A 25299-nucleotide genomic window follows, 5' to 3' on the forward strand; every position below is an offset into this window, starting at 1 on the left:
TGTAACAGCCTGTGTGTGTGTTCATAAAAAGACAAAAACAATCCATGTGAATTGGTCCTACTGACTTAGCATGTTAGAAATAGGCTACTTGGAGACATGACAAAGATTAATACCGGTAAACATTATTACTTGCAGCTAAAAACCGAGTAAAATTTAGGTTAATAAAATCTCAAATGAGTCTAGAGCTGACTCTGACATGCTGAGTCTGATCTAATGCAGTGGCCACAGTGCAGGAGGAAAAAAAACATTTTGAAATGGGGAAATGATATTGGCTTTCTTCTGTTTCCACCCATCCATAGCTTTACAGTGTGCAATAAGCATCACAGCCCCACACAGCCATGGGTGTGATGGACTGTTAGTGTTGTTAAAGATGGAGAGCTCAATCAACTCTGGCTAAAGTAGTTGAACAGTTTAATTTTTGGGATTATTAATTCCCTGTAATGGATTGGATTGGGTTTCCCTTTTAACTATCTTCCCTGGGACTGTGGTAAAGGGATAGCTACATCAGTCTCCTGGTGTATACAAGCCCAAAGACTTTAAGAGCTTTCATTTAAAGAGAATGCCCTCTCTGTCTACTTCTGTGCGCTTATCCATGCTAGGGTGGAAGCTGATCAGTGGCATTGATCCAGCTTTATCAGTCCCCACTGTCTATAAGGTTGTCTTTTAGAGTAATGAGCCTGTCTCCAGTTGCTTGGAAAACCGACCTTGGGGATGGATCAATAGGAAACTTATAAACTCATTGTTTTAACTCTTAAACTTCTTAATGAACGACAAAAATATTCTCCCCAAATCATTTAACTATATGAAATTGTATATAGGTTGCAATGGCAGTGATTAAAAGCATCTCTTTAGGATAATTATGAGAGGAAAACTTCTGATTTCTCCTCCACATTTTCAGAACTGGGCTTGAGTCTCTTTTCTAACAATTCGTAATAATCTTCTTCAGGGAGGCTGTTCCACTGACGACATCTTGACATCCCACTGTATCCAGAGCCTTTTCATCACCCTGTTACATGAGCCAGTAGAGGGAGTCCAAGGCTTAAATCCTGTTTCCACCTTGTGGTAAGTCAGGCAGATGTTTTGTGTCTTAAATGAAGGCTCCAGTTCAAGTCTGTGAGTTTTGTGAGGACTTTCCACTGTTTTGTGCCATGATGATGGGTCAAAATATTTACTAATATTACAAAAGTGTATGAATAAAATAACTCCCTCTCTATTTTCTCTTAATAAATAAGGAAGAGGGTTTGCAAATCAGAAGATTGGCAATATGAGTCCAAGTTAAACTTAGGAGCAGTCCCTTTTCCCTCCTGTAACATAGAAGCCACTCTGTTGCGTGCGAGCCTCCCAATGCTGTGCAGATCAGGTTATTTTTGATAACAGCTAGCCATTTAAAATTTAGAGAATAAGAGGTTTTAGCTATGCATTATTCATTCTTTATGTAAGGCCTCAAAACTGAAGCTTTCTACAAGCCAGGTCTCCCTTTTTTTCACATGTCTCTGTCTCTATTTTTTTTCTGTCTGTCACTATAGAAACACAACCTCTTGAAACTACTGTTAGCCCGTCTAATTCCTCTTTTTTTAGTGCCTGTCACAATCAATCTGTTTGTCTACATATGCTTGCAAAAGTATGTGGGCATCTGAACATTACACTTATGTGTGACATTTTCTTATTTCATTACTATTCCAAAAACATGGGCATCAGTGTGTGTGTGTGTGTGTGTGTGTGTGGATAAAATAGACTCGACTCTCCCGGGGAATGTGGCAGGGCTTTTTGCAGGCCAGTCAAGTTTTTTGTTCAACATCAACGTCAGAAAACCATTTCTTTTTGGACCTCGCTTTGTGCTCAGGGACGCTGTCACGGTTGAAACAGCTTTTTCGCAATCTGTTGCCACAAAGCTGTGAGCACGCTGTGATCCAAAATATCACTGCAAGTTGTTGAATTAAGTTTTTCCTCGATTGGAACTCAGAGGCTGAAACCGGTGTCTAACTGGACAAGGGGGTCCACTTAACTTTTGCCATCTGCTCAGCAGCACGCATGTCGCTGCATCTTTTACTTGGGTTAAAAAAATGTTTACATCAAGTTGCTTAACCATGCTGGCACTAGCTCAAGGCTAGGTGGGCGAGGACGGGAGAAAGGCTGTGTGATTGAAAACATAGATATAAGGCGATAGATTTAGAGACAAAAGATAAATATAGAGACGAAGGAACAACAGAGAAAGAGCGGGCGGGCGGGGAGGGGGGGTTAGAGAGAGAGAGAGAGAGAGAGAGAGATTTCACTTACCATATACTGTATACCTCTATCTCTCTCACCCCTCCATCTGTAGAGGCAGAGGGAGTGAGAGATAGTGTTTGCCCTTGCAGGTTGTAATGAAGCTGTGGAAGGATAGATGACTCACTTTAACACAAGCAGAGGAGAAATACACACTCTAACATCACTCAGCTGACCTGAGTGAGTGATTGTGTGTGTGGGAGGGTGCAAAGTGTGAGGGCCTGTGTGTTTGTGGTGGTAATGCTACCGAGTGTGTGACAATAGAGAATGATGCTGATTATATAGGAGACCGGATGGAGTGATAAGGGTATCACTAGACAGACGGGGTTCGTCTTCTGCTCTTAATGTGCACCCACGAGTATTGGTGTATATGCTAGTGTCTGTTAAAGTGCATTTGCACGAGTGAGCACATAAATCTGGGTGCAGATAAAAATGCACGCCGAGTGTGCACCCCTCTGTGTATCTGTTCAACCGCATACTACGTTTCAACGGCCTTTCTGTAAGGCACCTGTTTTGTGTGTCTGTGTGCGCTATAGCGAGAGAGAGCGCATCACGGAGAGACGGATAGAGGCGTCATCGCGCTGTTAGAGGGCTTGGCGCCACGTCAGCACTTCTACAGTTCAGCCAAGGACTCCTGCGCACACTGTCCATCCATCTCCACATGTCTGAGAGTGAAAAGGTTGAGAGGGAGAGATAGAAGGAGAGAGGGATGGAAAGCAGGCTAGATGAATGGGATTGGGGCAGAAAAAACTGGATGAAGGAATTAATTATACCAAACGTCCTAATGTCAAGATCTGGTTGTACAACTGGTAGAGGAGCTGCACCCCCACATGACCAGATCATAGTCTGTCCTAGTGTTCTGGGTAATGCAGCAAACTGTATTGCTGGACTCATCTGCCCTCATTCCCTATGGAAAAATGAGCTCCACTTATCCACGGGCCTTCTCTCCTCTTGGCTTTCTAATAGTGAAGTAGAGAATAACCTTCCCGTAGAGAGTCAGAACCACGGAGTAACTTTGTGCTTTCTGATATATCTGAAAGCTTTTCCTTTAAAGAACGCTTCAGGTTTGCTCCCCCAATGAATCATGCAGCACTCTGGAAACCCTTCTTCCTGACCTTCTCTCCTTAGCTTATGTTTCTGTGGCTATTTTTTTCCTTAGTATACATGACTATTATCGTAGGAGCATAGGAATATTGTTACATCAAGAGAACGCTGTGGCTCAGGCTCTAGGATTTTTTTGCTTGTACTATAATTTGATGGATATCAGTTTTGGCTAATAGTCTCTGCCTAAAGTCTTTAAGTGTAATTATATTTTCTCCCCGACAATATCTGAGATTTTATTTCTGCAGAGAATTAGATAGTGAGGAATTGCACCATAATAAAATAACAGATTTTTATCGGTTTATAAATGATTGAAAGCTCTCTACTTGCTCACTTTTGAGAGTTATGATATTGTAAACAAGTTTTCTTTTGACCGAGGACAACATTAGTGTTTTGTCCAATCAGATTATTCATGGCAAGTCCTCTCATTTACATCAAAGCCTCACAGTACAGCCAGTCAATAACAGCTTCTGCTTTCTTGTCGGCTTCAGCAGTTTGGTGTTTATACGATTTGGAAAAACATATTGCAAAAATACCTTTTACAGCACTTTAGGAGAAACAGGTTTTATTTATTAAACAAGGTGTTGTACTTCTACTATTATTATTTCTCAGTCATAATTTGTCTTTATGGAATATAAGTATTTATATATTATACATTTTTTCAGCCTTTAGTGGGTACTTTTTTTTAAGGCAAAGTATTTATACCGTAACTACTATCATTTCATCATTTTCTTTGATGGTAAATACTTGTGTCTCATTGGCTGTGAGCTTATGCTTCATGTTGACAATGTTGTCAGTTTGAGTCTGAATCACACCCTGTCAGATGTCACATTGACTCTTAACCCCTGACTGTCTTCCCTCTGTCATTCATCCTTGTATTCTATAGAAAAAAGCACCTTACCCCAAAATACAGTATAATTACTTCATGTACTGTCGGAGGTAAAAATCGGGGCATTTCACCACAGTTGTGACATGCATCGGAGATATGCAGGCAGCAGGCAGAGCTTAATGCCACCTAAAATAGTCTGACTTGCTTCAGATTATTAAAGGGCACAAGTGGGAGTTAGACAGAGAATAAGTTGAGAGGGACGAGACAGTTTGTTTTTATATGCATGCATTTTATCTCTGCGTGCGTGTATGTGAAGCAGACCATGTTTAACAGTTGGCCTGGGGAAATGTCATTTACCACTTACTACATGAGTAGTGATGTTGAAGGGAAATGATTTGTATGGAACTGAATGGAGAAGCGTTTTATCAGTTCCATTTGTGGCTTCGGTGTTTCTCTTACCGTGAAATAGGTAAGTTCTGTGTCCGCACCAGAAAGAATTTGATCTGATCTGGTTTCACTGTCTGAAGTTGGGACCATGCACAACAAAAAAATGATGGGGTTTAAGCAAGGCTCTTTTTTTGGTGTTTGTTTATGGAGTACAGCACAATGGCAGGGAATAAGGAAAGCTTCATGACTGCCTCATACTGTAGCATGGCTTTTGGCCACGTTGCAGCAAGTTGACTGTGACTGATTTGGAGTCGCCCTCACAAATACATTCAGAGATGGAAAAGGGCTTGTATCACTATATTTAAAAAAAAAAAAGGCTTTTTCTAAAATCTTCACATATAGACAGATAATCACCATATTGTGATTTTATGATATTCTGTATATATATTTTATTTATTTATTATATTTTTTTCCCACATTCATTACCAAAAGTATCTCATAATGAACATGTTGTAACAGCAGGATTGATGTCATTTGAATTTAATAGAACCAGTAGGAAGGAAGCTTTGTGCTCTGTGGCAGCATTAGTCATTCACTCATTAACAATGGTAGAATAATATCCCTCCCCTTCTCTCTCACACACTCACCCACACACACACACACACACACACCGAACCCAGCAACATGTCAGAAAACTGATCTGTTGGAGGTGACACTCTGCGCTCGTTAATTCATACTCATAAATTTTCAGTGAGATGTCACATTATGATGTCATAACGTCTTTCCAAGTGACATTTTTTCTCATTACTTTTTCCAGCCATTTTGACACAACTGTAGGTGCTACTGCAGTAGATGGTCTAATCTGTTCTCTGTTGTCCAGAGTTGTAATTCATTCAATCTTATAACCTTTCAAAATATCATAAACTTATGGTAAATAAATGTGTGCATTAACTTACGGTGAACAAACTAATAAATGAAAATTGTTTTCTTAATGTGACAAGTGTCAGATGACAAAAAAACTGTGAAATTCAAAATGCCAAGATATCTTTTCGAGTTTTCACAAAGCTTGGGGAGAAATCATGTGCAAACACCTAAGATCATATCCATAATCTAGCTAATCAATTTAACTTCAAAATAACAAATTTTGATGATACTTTTTAAAAGAAAAGGAGAGAGTTAATTAAAGAACTTTTCAAACAATTGTCTCAGACCAAAATATGAACTTCGAGGGCACAGACTAATCTCCAATCAACTTGTCAACTCTGTATAATTGTCACTGAAAAATCAGCACTTATTAACACTTCAAAATTCTTAGCAGGATGGTGATTTGCTGTCTTGTTTCGTCAGTATAAACCCTCAAGTTTCAAACTAAATGCTCCGAATGTGAGACTGTAAACGTTTGTGTTAAATTCAACCTTTGCACAAGCACAGATAATCTCTCCCCCTTTATCTCCAGCACACTCTTTTGCGACTTTAAAAAAAGGATAGTAATACAACCCTTTTCTCACCTTTAGAGAGTGCCCAAGGGGAAACTGTTGGAAACGGGGAAGGTGGGGAAAGATGGAGATTTGAAGGGTTACAAGATGAGAGGCGAGTTGTCCTTTAGTCATGGGGTTATGAAGCATTTTATCGCAGCTTTTCTCTGAGTCTGCAGCTCCTCTGACATTGTCAACCTCGCACTTTGTGAAAGCAAAACTCTGTAGGGATAAAAACACAAAACTCCAATCTTCAAACAAACGCCTCAAACATTTGCACATTCCGAGCATTTTGTAGCCAAACGTCTTTGTATGCAAATCGGGGATCAATTTTGTTTTGATGAAAGAAAACCTATGAGTTCAGTCTGGCGGTCTGCTGTTTACATTGTGTTCTAGTTTTCAGCAGCTTCATAATCAAAGGCTTTTCTCTCTCTGCACTGTGATGAACTCTGAACTGTAATGGAGGAATAAATTGAAGTACTGAGATTTTAGCATGCAGTTTTGTTTTATCTCCTGCTCATTATTTCTCCCACACACAAACCGCTGTGCTGACATATTGTATGAATGCAGATGGATGCGTGCAGTAACACAAATGCATGTAGCCAGACAGTTTTTAAAGCACTCTTTAAAGGACTTAATAATTTTGCTTCAACACCTCTGATCTAACTCACCCCAATTCAATGATTTCTCCACACTCAGCTCTTTTGTAATTACACACCGTGACTGCAGACTCAAATTAATTAAACTAGATGTTCATTTGTTGCCCTCTCGGCGGCTGCTGATGAATCACATCACCATCCAGTGGTCTCCACTGGTGGATGTAGGTGGAGGACTGGAATGTATTGTGATTCTCCTATTATCCCAACAGTGAGTTGGTGGTCATGAAGTTAAAATAGAGACAGCTTTATCCTCCACTATGAGTCAGTAAAACCTGATCATCAGTTGAATCAAGATTATGTGGAAGAGTGGATGAATTGGGAAGTAAAGTAATAGTTTCTATCCCTCTCAGTCTTCCTGTATTGTTTCTAGGACGAAGAGCTGATAGTGTTGCATTATGAGGGGGGGGAAAAATAGACTAAAAACAGGACTTTTCTTTTTGTTGTCAACCTGTTTCAGAATCAGCTGTTTCAATGTTAACCCCGAGGCTGCAAAGGTTTAGCCCACATTTTATAGAGGCAGAATAATGTGCTGAAGGTTTTCACATGGTGTGAGGTTGGTGCCTGTCTGTCTTTGGTTTTAGGTATTTATTACAATTATTGAAAAGCTTTTATTTCACTTAAAGAGTGTGAACCTGTCTCCTCTGCTTCTCTCAGCTTTGTGTGTGGAGGGGCAATGACACATGGGGAAACAGAAAGCAGAGCAGAGTAATGCCATCTTCAATGACAGCAAAACTCAATAGTCTCTCACATTCAGCTGAAATGAAATGAAAGTGCACATTACTTTTGCAAATAACATGAATTATATATATTCCTATCTTTTAGATTTTTTTCCCTTTGGTTTCTCTGGGTGTCAGGGTCAGATATTTTAATTCTATAGAAATATATTTGTTGGACACAGATTGAAATCATCCTGATCAAACTGTGATATCTGACGTCATAAATTAGTGTTGTTTTGAATACCTTAGCATGTTACCATGCTAAAAGAAGGGGTGGAAAACAGTGGTAAATTTGATGCTTCCTAACAAACACCACCATATTGCCATTCATCTCTACTTACCAATGTGTCCAAGCACAGCTAAGAGCCATTACTATGGCTGTAGCCTAAACCATGACTTAAATGACTTAAATTATCTTGCACTTAATCGATTAAGAGTTTCAACATTTGGATTTAACAATATTTTTTGTAATTAACATCCACCCTGAATAACCATCCACAATGATATTTTTGACAGAACAATATGAATTTACTCATCAGATTAGTTTTGTCCATTACTGTTTCCTATTTTATTACAATGAATGGTATTTTATATTACTGTGCCGTTGTTACCCTTCTGATACACTGATTCATATTCAACAAATGGTTGTCTGACATTTCCATTACTACTTGCTGTGAGCCATAGATTACTAAGAGGTAAGACAATTCAAAAATGTCGGTGTAAATGTAAACATTTGGGAATATAAACTCTACAAGTAATTGTAAATACACCATATTATATAGTGTTAATTTTCTACAGCGTTAAAAGCATATAATATATTTCCATATTTATCTGTGTCGGCATCAACAACTCCATCAAGTTTAAGCATGTGATGATGCTGCTGTGTTTGTGTTAATGAAGGCAGAAGATGGTGTTTATTTGGAGCTGCTTAATTAGCAGCAACAGTAATGAAGCCACATGGGACGCAGTGTTGGTATCTGGACGGCCAGGATAGGATGATTACTTAGACTGGATTTGTCCAAGAAGCTGTTCTTTTTACTTGCTACACAAACACAGACACAATATACACGATACACACATGAACTCACGCACAAAAAGGCTTTCTTCTCTTGATCTGCTGCCAGGAGAGGTGTGTGCATGGAAATTGTGTGTGTTTCATGCCCATGTGTTTGTTTATTACTTTGTATTCAAATGATGTGATTGGATGTATCTGTGTGTGCGTGCATGTGCCCGCGAGTGTGTGCAGTCTGTTTGAAGTAGCGCTACCAGGGAACAGCGGGGATTATTTGTGATTTTCTTTGGCAAGGGGTGAATGTATTGTAGAGATTTTATTGCTAACTGCTTCATATATGCAGGAATTTCATTTCCTGCTAACTTGTATTCACTTACATATCCCATTAACAGTGAACCAACTGGGGTTTACATAACCTCTATTAGAGTAAAATCTAAACTGAACAGTGATAAATTGTGGTGATTCATAGAAATATTCAGTTACAACAAAGAAAAACTCATCTGTATACCACTGTTTACTGTATGTGCAGAATAATTTATATTTGCCCTGGACAGTGAGTTCATTTATCTGACTCCAGTCCACATGGCTGTTCATAATAATGAGCATTGATTTAGATTGACTTGTTTATTTGAGTATCAATGGCAATATCACTGCAACAGAACATAATCAGCTGCTACCTTTTTGAAAGGTGCAATAAATGAAGTCCTTCAGTGAATGTTATCCTCTTCAGCTCCTCAGTGTACAGCACTTTCACATGTGTGTGTGTGTTGTCTGGTTCATTCCCCTGTTTCCCTCATCAAGAAAACATGGATGGAGGAGTTGTTTGTGTGGCTTTGCACATTTTCATTTTTGTGCATGTGCGTGTGGTCCCAGGGAAAATGTCAATTTCAGTGTTTTGGCTGACACAGGCTGACAATGAAGAAACGGTAACAGCAAGGAGAGGGACTCTTTCTCCTCCTTCCTCCTCTTCCCCGTACTTCTCTTTTTCTCCTCTTGTATCCTTTTCGTCCTCCTCTTGTCAACTCCCATTATTGCCTCTCATTTCTCCCTAACTCTTCACCTCTTGTCTTGTCCGTTTCCTTCTCCTTGTCACCCACAGATTGCCTATACCGTCAGTTTATCGTTATTGCTATCTCTCTTTCTCTGATGTTAAGTTGATGGAACCGACAAACAAACCAGACAACCTCAGTGATAAGCCTCTACATTTCTAAAGGGTGGAGATGTAACAATGCTACAGTAGAATAAGTTGCTGATCTGCCTCAAATACAGAGTATCTCCATACACCAACCTTGACATGTCATGGTCGACCTGTTGCTGCCCGACAAGGATGCCTGTGGAATTATTGCACCGTTCTTGTCAGTCCTGAAAGTATTTCATCTCAAGTATTTTCATGTAAATAAATGATGGGGTTTTTACATACTGTAGCTATTTGTCTCACTCAAAACATAGACTTGAACATTTTTTTGATTTACTTGTACAACACAAGGCAATGAGGCTGCAATTTGTTTAGTTAAAAAAAAACAGAATCTGTCTGTTTCTCATTTCAAGATCATTTAAGTTGTGATAACTAATAAACAAGACTTATGGTCTTTTTTGTCTTGATTTAGGTTCACGCGCTAACCGCTGTGGCCTGTTGTGGGTGATATAATTATGACTAAACAGTGTATATAAAATGAGATTACACACTCTGAAGGTGACCCTCGTTAAAAATCTGTCTGTTATGCCTTCATTAAAAAGGTTTTTAAGTTCCCCTCAAAGACTTCAGGTGAACAACACACTCATGAAAGCTGCATCCTGATGTTATACATCTCTGTCTGCATTGGAACGATGATTCCATGCCACGGTTTATGAGAACGGTATCTTAAAATGATTTACAGCCCTCCACAGCAATGCTGTAAAAATCCATGAATCATCAAGGTTTGATTTTATTACAGTCAAGCTGAGAGAAAAAGTTCACTTCATTACCTGAGGGTGGAGGTATTGAGCTCTACATTGCTTCTCCTCAGTGTCTGCAACCTGAGAAAACTACGCTACAAGGTTAACATCTGTAGGAGTCGGGAAGAGATGGATGCAAGGGGAGGAAAAACAGCATGAGAAGAGGATGGGAAAGGATAGAGTAGGGGAGAATTTGAGAGAATGACAGAGACAGAGGGAAAGGCAAAGCAGAAGAGGATAGAAAGTAAAATGAGTAAAAGAATTACTCATGTTCTTAGCAAAAGAAAGGAGATATAATGAAATAAAAGGAAAATTAAATAAAACTGAGGCGATGAAACAGTTGAAAAGAGAGAAAGTGAATGGGGGTGGGGTAGAAGACAGAGCTGACAGAGTGATGAGAGAGAGAGATGGAAAAAGAGAGCGCTGCTGAAACAAGAGATCAATACTTTACTGCTGGGTGCTGAAATGGTGGTGGCAACTGTCTCCCTGAGTTTCCTCCTTAGCTAGACACACTCACACACACATCCCATGCCTGTTTTACCGCATTCATGGGGACTCATCATTGCCATAATGCATTCTTTAGCCCATTACCCCAACCCTAACCCCTCCCCTAATGCTAAAACCATGTATTAACCTTCTAACAGCCACTTAAATGTGTGGGATCCAGCATTTACAGTATAAAGTTATCACAACCTACGAGTATGGTGGACTCCTTGCATTCAGGACCCCACAAATACGATAAAACAAGCCCACACACACACAAACATGAACACACGCATACTTAAATGCTGAGCAGGAGACTGTCTGTAACTGTTAGGACTACAGAATTAAAGGATGCCTGCTGAATCATACGGAATAAATGTAAAGGTAAGCCAAGCGATATTCATAGGCTATAATGGATTTATAGACTAGTAAGCTCAATGTGCTTTACATACAGATGGTAGAGGCAAAACAAAAGTAGATGAAAGTAGATGAAGAAAAAATGTAGCTAAGTACAAGTACAAGTCATGTGATCTACATTTAAACCATCTCAACGATAACCAAGTTAAGTCGGTGTGGGACATGAGATGTGGCTTACTTTCAGGTTCATGTTGATATTGACAGAATTTAAAGAGGTTGACAGAGAACAACATGCTGATGATAACGGCTCCACAGAGCAGATCACCCAATCCACATCTGCTGTCAGTGTGAAGGCAGTCCAACCCTATTAGTCAGTTAGTCCTGTCAGTTCATTGCAACACTGAACTGTAGCTATGGCTGCATTATTGATCCTAAGACAGACGTTTAGACTTATCAGAGAACTCTGCAGCCTCATAGTGATTTCTTTGTGTCTGAGTTTACACTGTCTCCTTATTTGTGATTTGAAACATACTGCCAACAACTCCCTCCAACTGTGCTGCTCTGTGTTATGTCCCTAAGTTAAAGTTATGGTTGGTAATCATGTTCAGAAACACTTTTTTGTTATACTGGGTGAAATGGTCCTTCTATCCTGAAAGTAATCAATACATTATGTATTCAGAAAAAGGAACGCAAATAATCAGACCTCTGTGGCGGCTGCAAAAAAAGGACTGACAAAACTGACCAATCCATGCTTTTCGCTCCAAAAAGCAAAAACCAATCAGATGCCTTCATGTCTAGTTCTGCCTGCGCCCAATCAAGCTGCTGTCTCTCTCCCTCTCTCCCTCCTCTCGCGTGCGCGATCAGAGTCTTCACCTATGTCCGCAGCAAAGCCACACTCCAGTCTGATGGGTGGCAATGTGGCTCTGACTTTTGATTTGTGAGTTTTCAAATATAGCCTGCTAGAACCGTTTTTCCAGAATCTCCACCGCTACCTTTACGACTAATCAGGATGGCACATGTTAGACCAGTGGTTCCCAACCTTTTTTGGCTTGTGACCCCATTTTGACATCACAAATTTCTGGCGACCCCTACGATCACGTGATCATCGCAGCCATTAATCAAGATGCACCAGCTCAGATATTTTTATATGCTGCATTTTATTTGACCTCGATTTATATTTGAGAAAGTGAAAGTATAGAATACAGTTGTTTAAGATTGTGTGGTGTTTTTAATCATAATTTTAAAGAGAATAATAATTAGTTTGAAAATATTTTTATTATTAATTTTTTTTAAATCAATTACTAGACATTTCAGTGACCCCATTTGAATTCCAGGTGGCCCCACGTGGGGTCCCGACCCCAAGGTTGGGTTAGGGGTTAGGGTTAGTTATTTTGTGTAGTCTCATAAAAGAGCAGTGGCAAAAATCACTAATGTAACAATCTATCCCCAAATCCTTAACTCACCAAATAAAGGAAAGGAAACACAAAGCACTTGAGTTTAACTTATGCGAGACCAGCACCAACTGAGGTTTAAATCTTCCTGTTGGCCAGCAGCACCTCCACCACATCGCTATTGGTGTGGTCTAGTCTGTAGTTGTCCTCCTAAGTTGAACTATACCAGGCATCACCCTTTGTTCTCAATGTTTTCAAATGTGCTTCACTGTGCTGCCATGTACCAGAGAGAAAAAAACAACACAAAAACAATGTAAAGAGTCCTCAATGATTTTATTTTACGCCAAATTATCACACGTTCAAATCCTAACAGTGGCACAGACAGAATAAGAGTGGAAACTAGTGCTGTTGGTTACCTCTCCTGTACACACACAGACCTTTTGAGTTATTATGCTTGACTGGACCTCTGCACAGGTTGAAGGTGGTCAGACCTATTGCACGGAAATCTATGAGGTCAGGACTCCATGTACCATTACAAATAATAAAGGTGTAATTTATGCCACCATAGCTGATTCACAAAAAAGAAATGCTAACAAGGAGAGTCAGGGGAGATGTCAACCAAGCACAGATGTATACGCCCACAGTCCAAAGACGAAGTCTAATCAGCCAGAGTAAGTGGGTGGACCTCATAAATCCTAACCTAATTACTCAGTGAAAACAGAAGGTGCTCCTACAGTAAGCACTGTGATAATAGTATTTAATAGACACAGATGCAAACACTAGATTGCAAGAAAGAATTCATGATGGCCAGCAATTCATTATGGACACAAAGTTAGGGATATTAGGCTTTCGGATGAAATTTCAGAATGCACCTAAAATGCACAATAACCTTTTCAGGTGAAGTTAATTTGACCTTCTCTAAACTTTTGAATGCACAGGTCCAACTGTTCAATGTTCAGTAACATGCTGTTCTTTGATAAGGTGATTAACCGCAAAAATTACAACAAGTGTCTGATCCATTTGACCACTAAATGTTCTGGTTTAGTGAATTTGTATTAAAACAGTCCTCTTCATCATGCTGTGATGATGCAACAGAGAGACTGGAAGAGTCACAGAAAGACATCCCACCACTATTGATAGCTTTTGTTTCTATACATTGTTTGAGATGAAGATATTATCATTCCATACCTCTACTTAAATGCCCTACCTTCATGATATAATATCACTGTAGCATGAACTTTTTACATTTTCCATAAATTCCACCTGAAAATCGAATCTCTCTAACTTTTTGTGAGTGCATGTGGTTGTGTAAAACACCACTCCATGAAGTCCTTGCAGCAGAAGACAGAAAAGTTTCCTGTCATGGTGGAGTTGAGCAATGCATTGTTATCTCCAATGTTCTCAGAGGCTGGCAATGCATGTCGATGCTGCCTGCTGATGACAGATATACCACTGAAGGTAAAGAGAGGGGAGACTGCAAACAAAACAGGTTTCAGGATTTCAAGGGGTTTAAAATGATTTGTAACATAGAAAACGTCTCGAGCCTTAAGGACACAATGTGAAACACTGCATGTAAACAAATCTGTGTTCTTCATGCCTTTTTATATGCCTTCTTCACAGCCTGTATTTTGACTTATAGGAGAGGCACAGGTGTTACTAATAATATTAACTGTGGTTACACTCTATACAAAATGTCGCAGTAAGCCACAAAGATGTGGCAATGTCACAGTATCAACAAGAGCAGGCTGCTGAAGCTCTTACTGTTCTGTGACACATCATGGCTTTATCGAACTTTCAAACATCATTTTCCTTGTAGCTAATTCAGTTGATTAATTTTAGTAATTTTGTGTTCTTTACTGTGTTGAATATAAAACACGGAAACACACAACTTCAAATGAAACCAGTCAATTGCTGTGGTTTTGAATGGAGGCGTCGACTGTCCATCGACTGGTCCATGTTGCAGCTGAACTACACAAAAGACATTTGGCACAGTGTTGAAGATGAAAGATATCAAGTAACATGAAGACCTTCAGAGATCACAGACTGATGCATGGCCCTGTCTGTGGGCTCAGATACAACGTGTGTTGCGCACTTATAAATGATTTTTTTCCCTCTGAGAAGCCAGTGAAGCAGTCAGTGTGAATGCTGAAGATACTACTGCAGGAATGATAACCCAAAGTCTAGGAAGATTAGAGCAGTCTTGAAAACATTTTATTTTTTGTAGCTGGTAAATAGAGGTGAGGCACAAAACCGGTCATTTTTGTGTTGCAGACTTGTTTCGCACTCTCTTTGGTCTCAATCTTTGACGGACGTACTGATTACAGCTTGACTTTTTCTGTTCACTCAATAGTTATGTCATTCATAAACTGTATTATCTGTCACTGTGATTAATGAAGAAATGAGAAATGATAGTTAGCTGTAGTTTGTTTCCAAAGACAGACCGACAGAAGGGTGCAGATGCATCCGTTACATCTCTTAATATCCACCCTCACTACTGAAACACAAATGGTTAACTTTTTGATGAAAGAAACACTGCTTCTCTGGGGGAAATGTTTAGACATTATTCTCCCTGTCCTGTGTGTGTGCGTGTGCGCGCTGATTTGTCTCTTGACAGTGAATTGTCAGTCCCTGCTGTGCCTTCTGGCTTGATGAGAACATCAAGGGGCCTTTCTGACTCATGGCTGAGTGTGTGTGTGTGTGTGTGTGTGTGTGTGTGTGTGTGTGTATGTATGTATGTTTTGGTCTGTTTGTCTGTCTCAGTACGTGTCAGTCTCTTCTAAGTGGATCACACTTCATACAAATTCCAGATGCTTTTGTATAAATTAGTCCTAGTTATGGAGGAAGAACCTCCTTGCGAGTGATAATCCAGCTGTGTAATCTTGAGTCATAATTCATTCATTCTTTTTGTGTCATTCATGTGCTATTTTATTTCCCTGACCAATAAATAGACTTGATATTTGTCAGTATTGCTGCCATTTGTTGAATAAACTCAGCACACTACATTTCAACAGAAGCTGCGGAGCTTGTCATGTAGACAATACCACCCCCGCCTCTGTGAAATGTATAATTGAGTATTGGTACAATATATTGATGAGACAGAAGCAGAACCACTCATTAACAACCTCACAATATCGAGCCGCTTACTTTTAACATGTGTAAGTCTGATACATTAACAAAGATATGTGTAAATACAGAAACATGGACTGGAGTCCTCCTCTTTAACCACCTGTTGAATTTATCTCCAAACCCATTTATTTTTTTCCAGCAGCCTGTTGCACCAGCTGATCCTCAGTTTGAGATGTGAGAGTGTTAAGCCAACACTAACTTATAAAGTTGTATGTAGTGATTGATTAACGTGATGTAAAATCTAGTGCAGCATTCATGAAAATGGGAGGACATCATTTTAATTAATGGTAATACTTAGGTTTTACATCAAAAATGTAAAGAAATGGAATCTGCCAAAGGGAACGTGGGGGAAAAAAAGAACTTAACTGCGCTGTAACTAATTTGCATGGTACAACCTTTTTTTTTTTACTCATTGTTCAAGCTAAGCTACATTTGAAGTTGCACATAGCCGGTAAAACAGCCATCAGCCTTAGTTCACTAACTTTTAGGAAATACGTTTGGTTTGCTAAATATTTAACTTTGTAGTCGAGTGCATGAGCGTGAATGTGTGAGCTACTGTGACGAGAGCCTCTGCCCTTGCTTTTACACGCACCAGGATTGTTTTTGTTCCATTGGTCGGCAAAGTGAGGGAACGGGCTGAAAAAGAGGCTAAAAGCAGGAGAGCAGAGTGGGCTGTTGATTCAGGAAGCCATCTGATTCAATGTAAAACTTATTGCTTAATGCAGCTTTAATGATGTTGGCTACCACAATAAGAGCCTCCATTTTTCACTCTTGTCCTGAGCTGAACAAGCTGTTGAGCCACTGCATTAGTTTAGAGTATGTGTCTCTTCTATTCTCCCCTCTGTATTTCTTTCATAGTGCTCCTTCCTTTTCTCTTTAAAAATAACGACCCCTGAGAAAGGCTCGCTTCACTTCACCTTAAGACACAAAATTTTTCTCTGCAACCTTATCAATTAAAAAAAGGGAAAATAATGTACACCACCCGCAGTTATTTGCTGTTCTGTAATTCCACGCCATTTATCAATACAAGCCTCTTGCAGAGTGAATTTACATAAACCTGTAACAGCACTGCTTTATCATTTAATTGGTCCCCAGTGAGAGAGACACCTTAACATGCAAATAATACAAAAAAACTCAGAATTAAAAGAAGAATGCACAGAGAGAAAACCTATTGAATTCACAAGTGGTTGTCCAGCTGTGGTACTGACTCAGAGAGTTTTCAATTTCCTTCAGGTTAGTCGTCCATTACAAGTGAACATGTTCACGTTTTTTTTTCTTTCTTGGTATCGATGAGTCTGAGGCTTTGGGACAACTTGACTCACACAAGAAAACACAAATACAGACACCAGTCACAAAGAAAGCAAGCTGCAGACAAAAGCTTGTGTTCCCAGTCCTTGTTTTCTTTTATTTGAGCACTTGCTTTAACAGATGGTGGGTAAAATTATTTACAAATCAGAGATACAAAAATGATAATATCATCACAAAAGCAAGAAAGAAGAGAAGAAACATAAAAAGAGGTAGAGATAAACAATGTTGCTTAACAACCTTTGCTTTAATTCCTACAAAACAGTAACAGCAACACTTTGCTTTGTCCCCAAAGATGATAAAATAGCATTTGAAAGTAATTTTTCCCACATACAGTAAGCCCTGCAGATCAGATTTCAGCCTGAGGTCATTGTCACCTTCGAGCATGACATTCTTACATGCTTTCATTGTGCAGTGTGTCTAAATGTCTAATAATTGTATCTCTGCTACATGTAACCTGTGACTATGTATCCCTGAAAGTGACAGTGACTGGTAGGGTTGAGGTTGGATGACTTTATTGTTTACTCTCCAGGGAGAAGTCCATTTATCATACTGAGAGGAGGAGGTGTGAGTGGGAGTAGTCTGATGATATGGGCTGCTGCACCACAGAGAACTGCTGTGTATTATATCCTGTTGGTATGACGTGCAGGAGACATGTTTGTTACCGAGTAAAACTGATAAGAAGGCTTACAATGTTACAAGATATGCCTCACAAGCAGGACAAATAAAAGACAAAATTATATCTGGTTTTGCTTTTCATTGGAAAAACATGAATTTCAGCTGTTCAAAGCTTAGGTCACATCGCATCTGTAATTTATCTTGAGACCAGCATACAGTAACGTGGAAATTGGCCAAAAAAGAAATAATGGTCTTTCTAATCTTTTCAGTCATACATCTGCAGGCAGTGGCATTAATGGCCTGAGAGGAATTTTTGATTTTTTTTTATAGACACATTTTGGGGGATTTAAGATTACACTGACAGTTTAATTGACTAATATAATATTGGACCAGTATAAATAACTATGGCTGGCCAGACTGTTGACACAGGTAGCTATTACAGTCATGTAGGACTTTGGTATTCTGCCTAATAGAGAAACTTCCACTGCATCATTTTGTTTATTAGTTGTTTTTCATGTAGTGTTCATGGCGGCACTCTAATCTACACAGTAATTGCCCATACAAGTGTCATCTTAGTCCTTAAACAGTGCATGATTTTGTCACTAGTGACACGTTAACACCCTACAAAGTTGGTAGGGCACGTTTTAATAAGAAGTTCCTTGTTGAAAGAGCACAGATCTGGAACATCCACTTCTTTTAGGATAAATGCCCTTATGGCCTAGATGCTACTGTACATGTTGTACTATGTTCACCCACTAGATCAGGGGTTCCCAAACTTTTCAGCCTGCGAGCCTCAAAATAACAGTGCCACAGACTGGCGACCCCACTCAAAATCAGTGTGGGATCATGTAACTACACTGGCTGCATGCATGAGATACACCTCTTGTTTTTACATTTTACATCTGTTCATAATTTTTATTCATTTTTAAAAGTAAATGTTAGCATTTTAGCTCAATAGCTACCAGGCCGTGATCAATTGACTCAAAATCAGTATGGGGTCATAGTATTACTGCATGAGATACACCTCTTGTTTTTACATTTTACATCTGTTCATGTTCAAAAATAACTGTCACACATGGTTTTATTTTAAGTTTTAACTACTACTTTTATCTTTTTTACATTTACAACAATGCTGTATTTCTAATAATTTTCAAATGTTATTTGATTTCTGGAAATTATCTTGCGACCCCTCTCTCGGTGCCTTGCGACCCCCAGGGGGGTCCCGACCCCAACTTTGGGAACCCCTGTGCTACATGCTAACTTAATGTTACTGTTTGTGCTGAGAACATGTACAGTGCACAGTATATTTATCTAGAGCTTCCGCTGCTGACAACAGCTGCCTGTTGCGCCCAGAAAACACTGTTGATGAGAACAACGAGAATGAACCAAAACAATAAAGTCGCAGACCATAAAGCCTAAACTCTATATAGCTGAGGGGAACTGCAGTCAGATGATAATTCACTGTAGATTCATTACTGTGAGCAACACCGTGCACATAACACATAGCAGTTTGAACCTTTATTAATCTAAAAGTACTGATTAGGGCGGCTTTAAATGAGCATTTAATTACCTTGATAGACTGACTTTATCCTACAGAAGACGTGTTTGCTTGTCAAGGCAGTTTTAGCACCATGGTGGATTTATTAGAGCTTTCGGGAAAATCTGGTTCTCAGTTGCAATAACAGCTGGATTGTTGACGTGAACTGTAAATGTGTCGATGCACCTGCCAATTACAGTAATATCTACATTTTTGCTGCATTAGGCCCCATGTCAAAGTCCAGCCATGTGAAAAGAGGCGAAACTACCTCAGGGCAGCCGCCGGTGTGAGCATGACAGCGTGGATAACCCTGGGTTAAGAGCATGTGAGAAGTGGTGGAGTTTTAAAAGTGTCTTTGATTACCTGTGTGGACGAGGACGTGCTGACTTAGTTCTTCTGTGCTCTGACTGATTGGCCCCCATGGACAGATGGACTCACTGATTGGCCCTCAGCATACATAGGGCAGCAAGCAGGAAGTCCTCATAAAGACAGAGAGAAGGATGTTCAATCTTCCAGCTCCCCAGACATCCACAACCTAACTTCTGCTGAGCCACATCTGTTTCTGCTGCTGTGTTTCTTTGCCTCTTGTCTCTTTTTATTCTTGTTTGTCTCGCTGTGTTTTATCTCTCTTTTTGTCTATAACTTCCTCCGTTTGTCTCTCTAACACCTTCTCATTCTCTGGTATCTGTTTCTTTTCTTTCTTTTTTTCCCCCTTTCTCCACACTTTCTGTCTGCACTGCTGTCCTTTCTCTTCCTCACTCACTCCTTTTTCCCTACAGCAGCTTTCAGAAAATTGTCTTCTGTATGAAATGAGACAGAGGAGATTGGCTAGCAGTTAGAGAGAGAGAGAGAGAGAGAGAGAGAGACTCTGTAAGGAGGTTGTAAAAATGACTCCTCCATGGGGAAATACCCACAGCTGTATTAAGATTTCCTCGTCTCCTCGTCTTTTAAACGGCTCCCATTCTCCAGCTAATTGTTTTGAAGCCAGGCCTGTAAATCCCCAGCGAGATCTGGCACTACTCATTGAATTAGCCTGGAGTTACAGAAATATCTCTCTTTTATCAATCTTTGAGGGAGAAATATGTCTTTCCACCCTCCCTATTTTCTCCCTCAGTCTGTTACAGTTGTTCTGTACTTCTCTCTCCATTTTCTGCCACATAAAAGCATTTCTGTCTGATTCATTTCACTGAGCAACAGGAAAAAGGACAATGTGACAAAGATTGGGAGGATTCACATCATGTCACAAGACTTAATCCACTGAGCCATAGGGATTCCTCCTAATACTGTGGTATCAAAATATGCTTACTCAGAACTTATTATTTCTAGGGATGAAGACCCCAAATGGTGGGTACCTTCCCTCCTTTCAGACAGCTTGTCATCTCCACCTAAGAATTTATGAAACCAGGGTATAGCTTTCCACTGAGGTCGGGGTTTGTGGGAGACTTTGATTGAAGTTAAAGCCAGAGTACATAGGAAGCAATTTGCTGAAATGCGTCATTTGTTGTTGCTAATCTGAGGCTTCTATGACACTGCAGGTGGCAGATTTGAAGTGTCAGCAGCTGCTTTATTTCAACACAACAGGTGCCATTACTGAACACTTTTTTGTAGACTAACTTTTACAACCTATTCCACAGACTTTTCAGACTCCCAAACAGTTCAATTGGAAGATGTAGACCCACACATGTCCCTTGGGATGGATGAAACTTAATGTGTTCATGGCTGCATGTCTCTGCCTATTCTGTTTATCTACCAAAGTTATCCCTTTTTTTTTCTCCATGCGACGGCTCTCTGCTTCTATTGACAGCATGAAAACAGAATCTGATGTGTCACATTGGGAGAAATGTTATAAAGTATAGCAAAGTGCAGATTTATTTTAATATTCATCACTGATATTTCATATTTTATATATAACAAGAAAATATCACGTTACCTCATGTAAGATGAACCCATAGATATAAATAAAATGGATGGAACAGACATTCACAGATTTTTGCCCAGTCATACCAAGATTTAGTGTGAAGTCAAAGTGCATTCAATTAATTGAGGCAGAATTGCCAAAAACTAAAAGAGCCAGCAGTAGAGGGAAGCACATTTGTACATGTCTTTTGGAGAACTACACATGAATTTGTGATGCTGACAGAAAGCAGTTATGATCAGTGTGATTTTGTGAGATGTGAGAAGGCTTTCTGCTAATTTACTTCGCTACGCTATTCACTATTAGAACGTCACTTTTTGAGCTCTTCACTGTTGGAGAATAAAGTGCTCTATAAACGACACATGGTTTAGACATCTCATCAGTGAAGAATATTACATAATTGTTATCAACAAATCCAGTTATTTTTGCTTAGACATTTTATAAAACTGGAACTATACCAAAACTGGGCATCATACCCAGTGTTAAAATACTGTTCCACAGTAACTCTGAAATTGTGCATTTTAAACTTGAAACTATCAGAACCTAAACCTTCTGATACCATGTCCCAGCTGAGTTTTTTTTTTTTTTTTTTTTTTCAGAAAACTTGAGCCCAAGGACAAGAGACTAATTTAATTCAACTTAACTATTAAATTAAAGTTGGAGACCTTGTCAGGGAAACTTCTTAAAGCAGCCTCACAACACTTAGCCAACAACCTTGAGGTAGTGGTAGTGCACAGACGAGTCAAACCAAGGTGAAGAGACTCTACATCAGGAGGTGGAGGTGGTGCCAAGAAAACAACAGAAATGAAGTAAATTGTTGCTTTCTGTACATGAGTCAATTTCAGCACTGAGCCAACAACCTTGACAAGCTGCTATATTTATACACATGAGGCAAAGTCAGTGTTTACAATGTGACTGTAAGCCAAGGGGACTATGGAGTAAAGTGCTGCCATCCGTTTGTGTGTAAGTCAAATTAAGCCAAGTTAGTTTGACTGATATGGATATTACTGGGCTGGATATTACCATAGAAGCAGGTTTTTCCATATTCATGCTGATTATTTTTGGTTTCCTCACACAAAGCAGGATAAAATACTGCCTGCTGAACAGATAGAAACCAATCACCGGCTTTGATGTGAAGCCTTGGCAGACAGCGAGGGTGAGAGAAGTGAGAAGGGAGGGAAGTGAAGGAGTGTTTGTGGGAGAGAAAGAGCCCAAAGAGAAGAAGAAGAAAAAGAAAAAGAAAAAGCGGCACACAGATGAAGGGGGACGAGAGAGAAAGTTGGAGAAAAGTATGTGCGTACTTGAGAAAGGACCCAGTCACAGATTGAGACGGAGAGTTAAAAGAGCGTCCGTTTCTGGTCAAGATGAGATGGTTGATTGTGTGTGGACGACATCCAGGAAGTATCTGGAGTGAATTGGAAGAGCCTCCCGTCCTTTGAGAGCAACTCTTTTAATCATGGCTGTTGGGGCTGTGGGAACCAGCCTCAACACGGAGAGGACACTGTTAATTAGACGGCATGTTACTGCACATCCCTGTAGAGTCAACACCCTGCACAGCAATGATTACTCTCTGTTTCTATCTCACACACACACACAAACACACACAAATCTTGCAGTCACGCTCTCTCTCTCTCTTATACATGAACGTACACACGGATGTACAGATGTCTTACACACAAACAGTGATGTTTTTTTTTTTTCAATTTTTTCATAACTTGCAACCACTGTTCCTCTTTGTTAAAAACATTTCAGCTCATGTTTGGCATTTTCCTCATGCTGCCTCACCTGACTTTTTCATAGCGCGATTCACCAGCAAATCAAGCAGCAGCTACAGTATCTGGCCTTGTTTTCAGGTTACCTTATGCTGCCTTCAAAACTGTCTTTAAAAATCTCTCAAACCTGTATCAAAGCTCACGCATCCCACTAATTGGTGTTCAACTTAATGAGCCACTTGTGTACAGATTCCTTTGTACCTCAGAATCACAGTCTTAATGCCTGGGTTGCAGGTGTACAAAAACTAATGTGATAAACTCTCAAAGAGAATATAAACAAACACATGAAGATTGAAAAAACACAAAGTAATGGCCACAAATATTTGGACCCGACAGGTTTATCCTGTCCTGTAGGGTTAGGGACTTTGAGACAACACCAAAATGAAGGGGAAAAAAACCATCTCTATTTGCGGACATCTCTTTGTGTGCAGACGCATTGTTGTGGTGAAAATGAAAACAGGCCTTTCCTGTAGCCACAAAATTAGAAATGCATTATTGTCTAAAACATCATTGTATCCTGTAGTATTAAGATTTTATTCACGCACTGACTCAAAATAGCAGACTCCCCCCCGCCTCTCGTGTGAATGAAGCCGACAGGTGTGTTTATATTTTACTTATCTCTGACTGAATAACATTTTTGAGGGCTGTATCGGTAAATAACGAGGGATTTGTCCACCATGGAAAGCAGCCATGCTTTTGGCCATGTAGGTAGGTGGGTAAGAGGACATTTCAAAAATTCAAAATTAATTGGTATTGGTATTAACTGCAAGATTGTTGTGAGGTGTTTCATTTTCCATCACTAAAAAACAATTAATGTACAGTATATAAAAATGGGTGGCAAGCCAGTGGCCAAAAAGAGAAGTCAAAACATCTCAGTTGCAACTGGTGGCTGGCTGCAGTTTATAAACCCTGTCCACTCCATGTTAGTGGATGGGACATGGCCCACACCTAGGAAAATCAAATAAATAATATTTTTTCAATTTCTTATGTGTACTTTCAAGCATTCATTTTTGATAGTTTGCTTTTAATTAGTTCTTTGATGCTATAAAAGGTGTGTGGCATTGTGATTGACAGTTATGATGGTGACTCTCTAAATGATGTCACCAGCGCCACCGTTCTCTTACAGTGGGAGGAAGTAGCAGACCTGTCGTCCGTCTGTAAATGCTGTCACTTCTAAAAACACAAACTTTTGTCCTTGCTTCTTTTCTTTTTCTTTTTTTTTACCTCCTCCACTTGCTTCTTTCTCTTTTTTCTGCAAGTTAGTCTTCTCCTCAGTTTGCATCTGTTCTTCTTCGTCACCTCCATCTCCTTGTGAGGAACACACGCATCCTTTATACGTATAGTACCCCTCCTCCTCTCAGTTGCTCTGATGAAGCCGTCTCTGCCTCTGTCTGTTTGCACCCCAAGTCAGTTGTCTGAATGTTTTTCAAGCAAGAGTAAGAGAATTACGTTCATCTGCGGTGGTAATTCACACCCTCACTCTTAGTCTGTCTTTCTGTCTCTGCATCTCACCATCTCTCTCAGTGTCTCTGTCTCTCTGTGTGTGTTCCCTCCCATTTCTCTCCCTCTAAACGACTTTTGCAGCAGAATGGTTTATTTATAGGGCCAATTAAATCTGGAGGAGACTCTGTGGGCTTTGGTGGAAAATACGTATAAAAAAGCAGAATAGTTTTACATGTTTTAATCTTGAAGGCCTGCAAGAGCCGCAAACTGCCTGTCGTGTAGGGTAGATAGATTATATTTGATCTCAAAGAAAGAGGAAAGGGAAGGAGGGAGAAAGAAAAATGGAAAAGGGGGGCGGTTTGGAGAGGGGAGACGGCAAATGAGAAAGAGAAAGACAACGTGAGGGGGGAGTGGATCTTCTCTTAATTTTGTCAAGTCTGTTATGGAGTCCCTGGGTAGTGGACAGCAGGTAAATGACACCTGCTGGAGGGGAGGAGAGGAGAGGAGAGGAGAGGAGAGGAGAGGAGAGGAGAGGAGAGGAGAGGAGCTGGATTAAGAACATGCTACTACATTACAGTACATTAAACAGTAATATCTAACTTTAACTCTAAATGATTCTGATCTTTGGAGTGGAGAACATGACGTTAGTTCAGGTACTTGGCTAATCATTGTGCTTAGAAGTTGAAGAAGCAGCTGTTTTCTCTGCACACTGAATCTATGACAGCTGTTTCCAAGAACACAGGACGATGCACAGGTCAAGACAACGAAGACGACGTGTGATTCAGTGTTACGTTCGAAGATCAGTAACGTCTGAAAATAATGTATGAGCCAGACAATAAGCGGAAGCTCAGCTGTTTCAGTGAGATATCACTGTCTGTGCCTTTATGAACCTGAAACAGCTGTTCATGCTGTGCATTACCATATCAGCCACATCAGCGAAAAGGAGTTTTCCTTCAGCGGGGAAGTTTAACCA

The 25299-nt window shown here is 39.8% G+C and overlaps 1 long non-coding RNA gene across 1 annotated transcript in view; it reads left to right on the forward strand.

The window, feature by feature from the left end:
- The first annotated feature begins 940 nt into the window (after positions 1-940).
- The window catches only part of LOC146972206 (uncharacterized), a 110041-nt gene continuing 85682 nt past the window's right edge, over positions 941-25299 (forward strand). The window contains exon 1 of the long non-coding RNA XR_015037854.1: positions 941-1062. This is a non-coding gene — a long non-coding RNA (uncharacterized LOC146972206). The remainder of the gene's footprint in view (positions 1063-25299) is intronic.

This window comes from Trachurus japonicus, chromosome 16 (assembly GCF_045865225.1).
Source record: "Trachurus japonicus isolate A0001 chromosome 16, Traja_1.0".
In the NCBI taxonomy this organism is placed as follows: domain Eukaryota; kingdom Metazoa; phylum Chordata; class Actinopteri; order Carangiformes; family Carangidae; genus Trachurus; species Trachurus japonicus.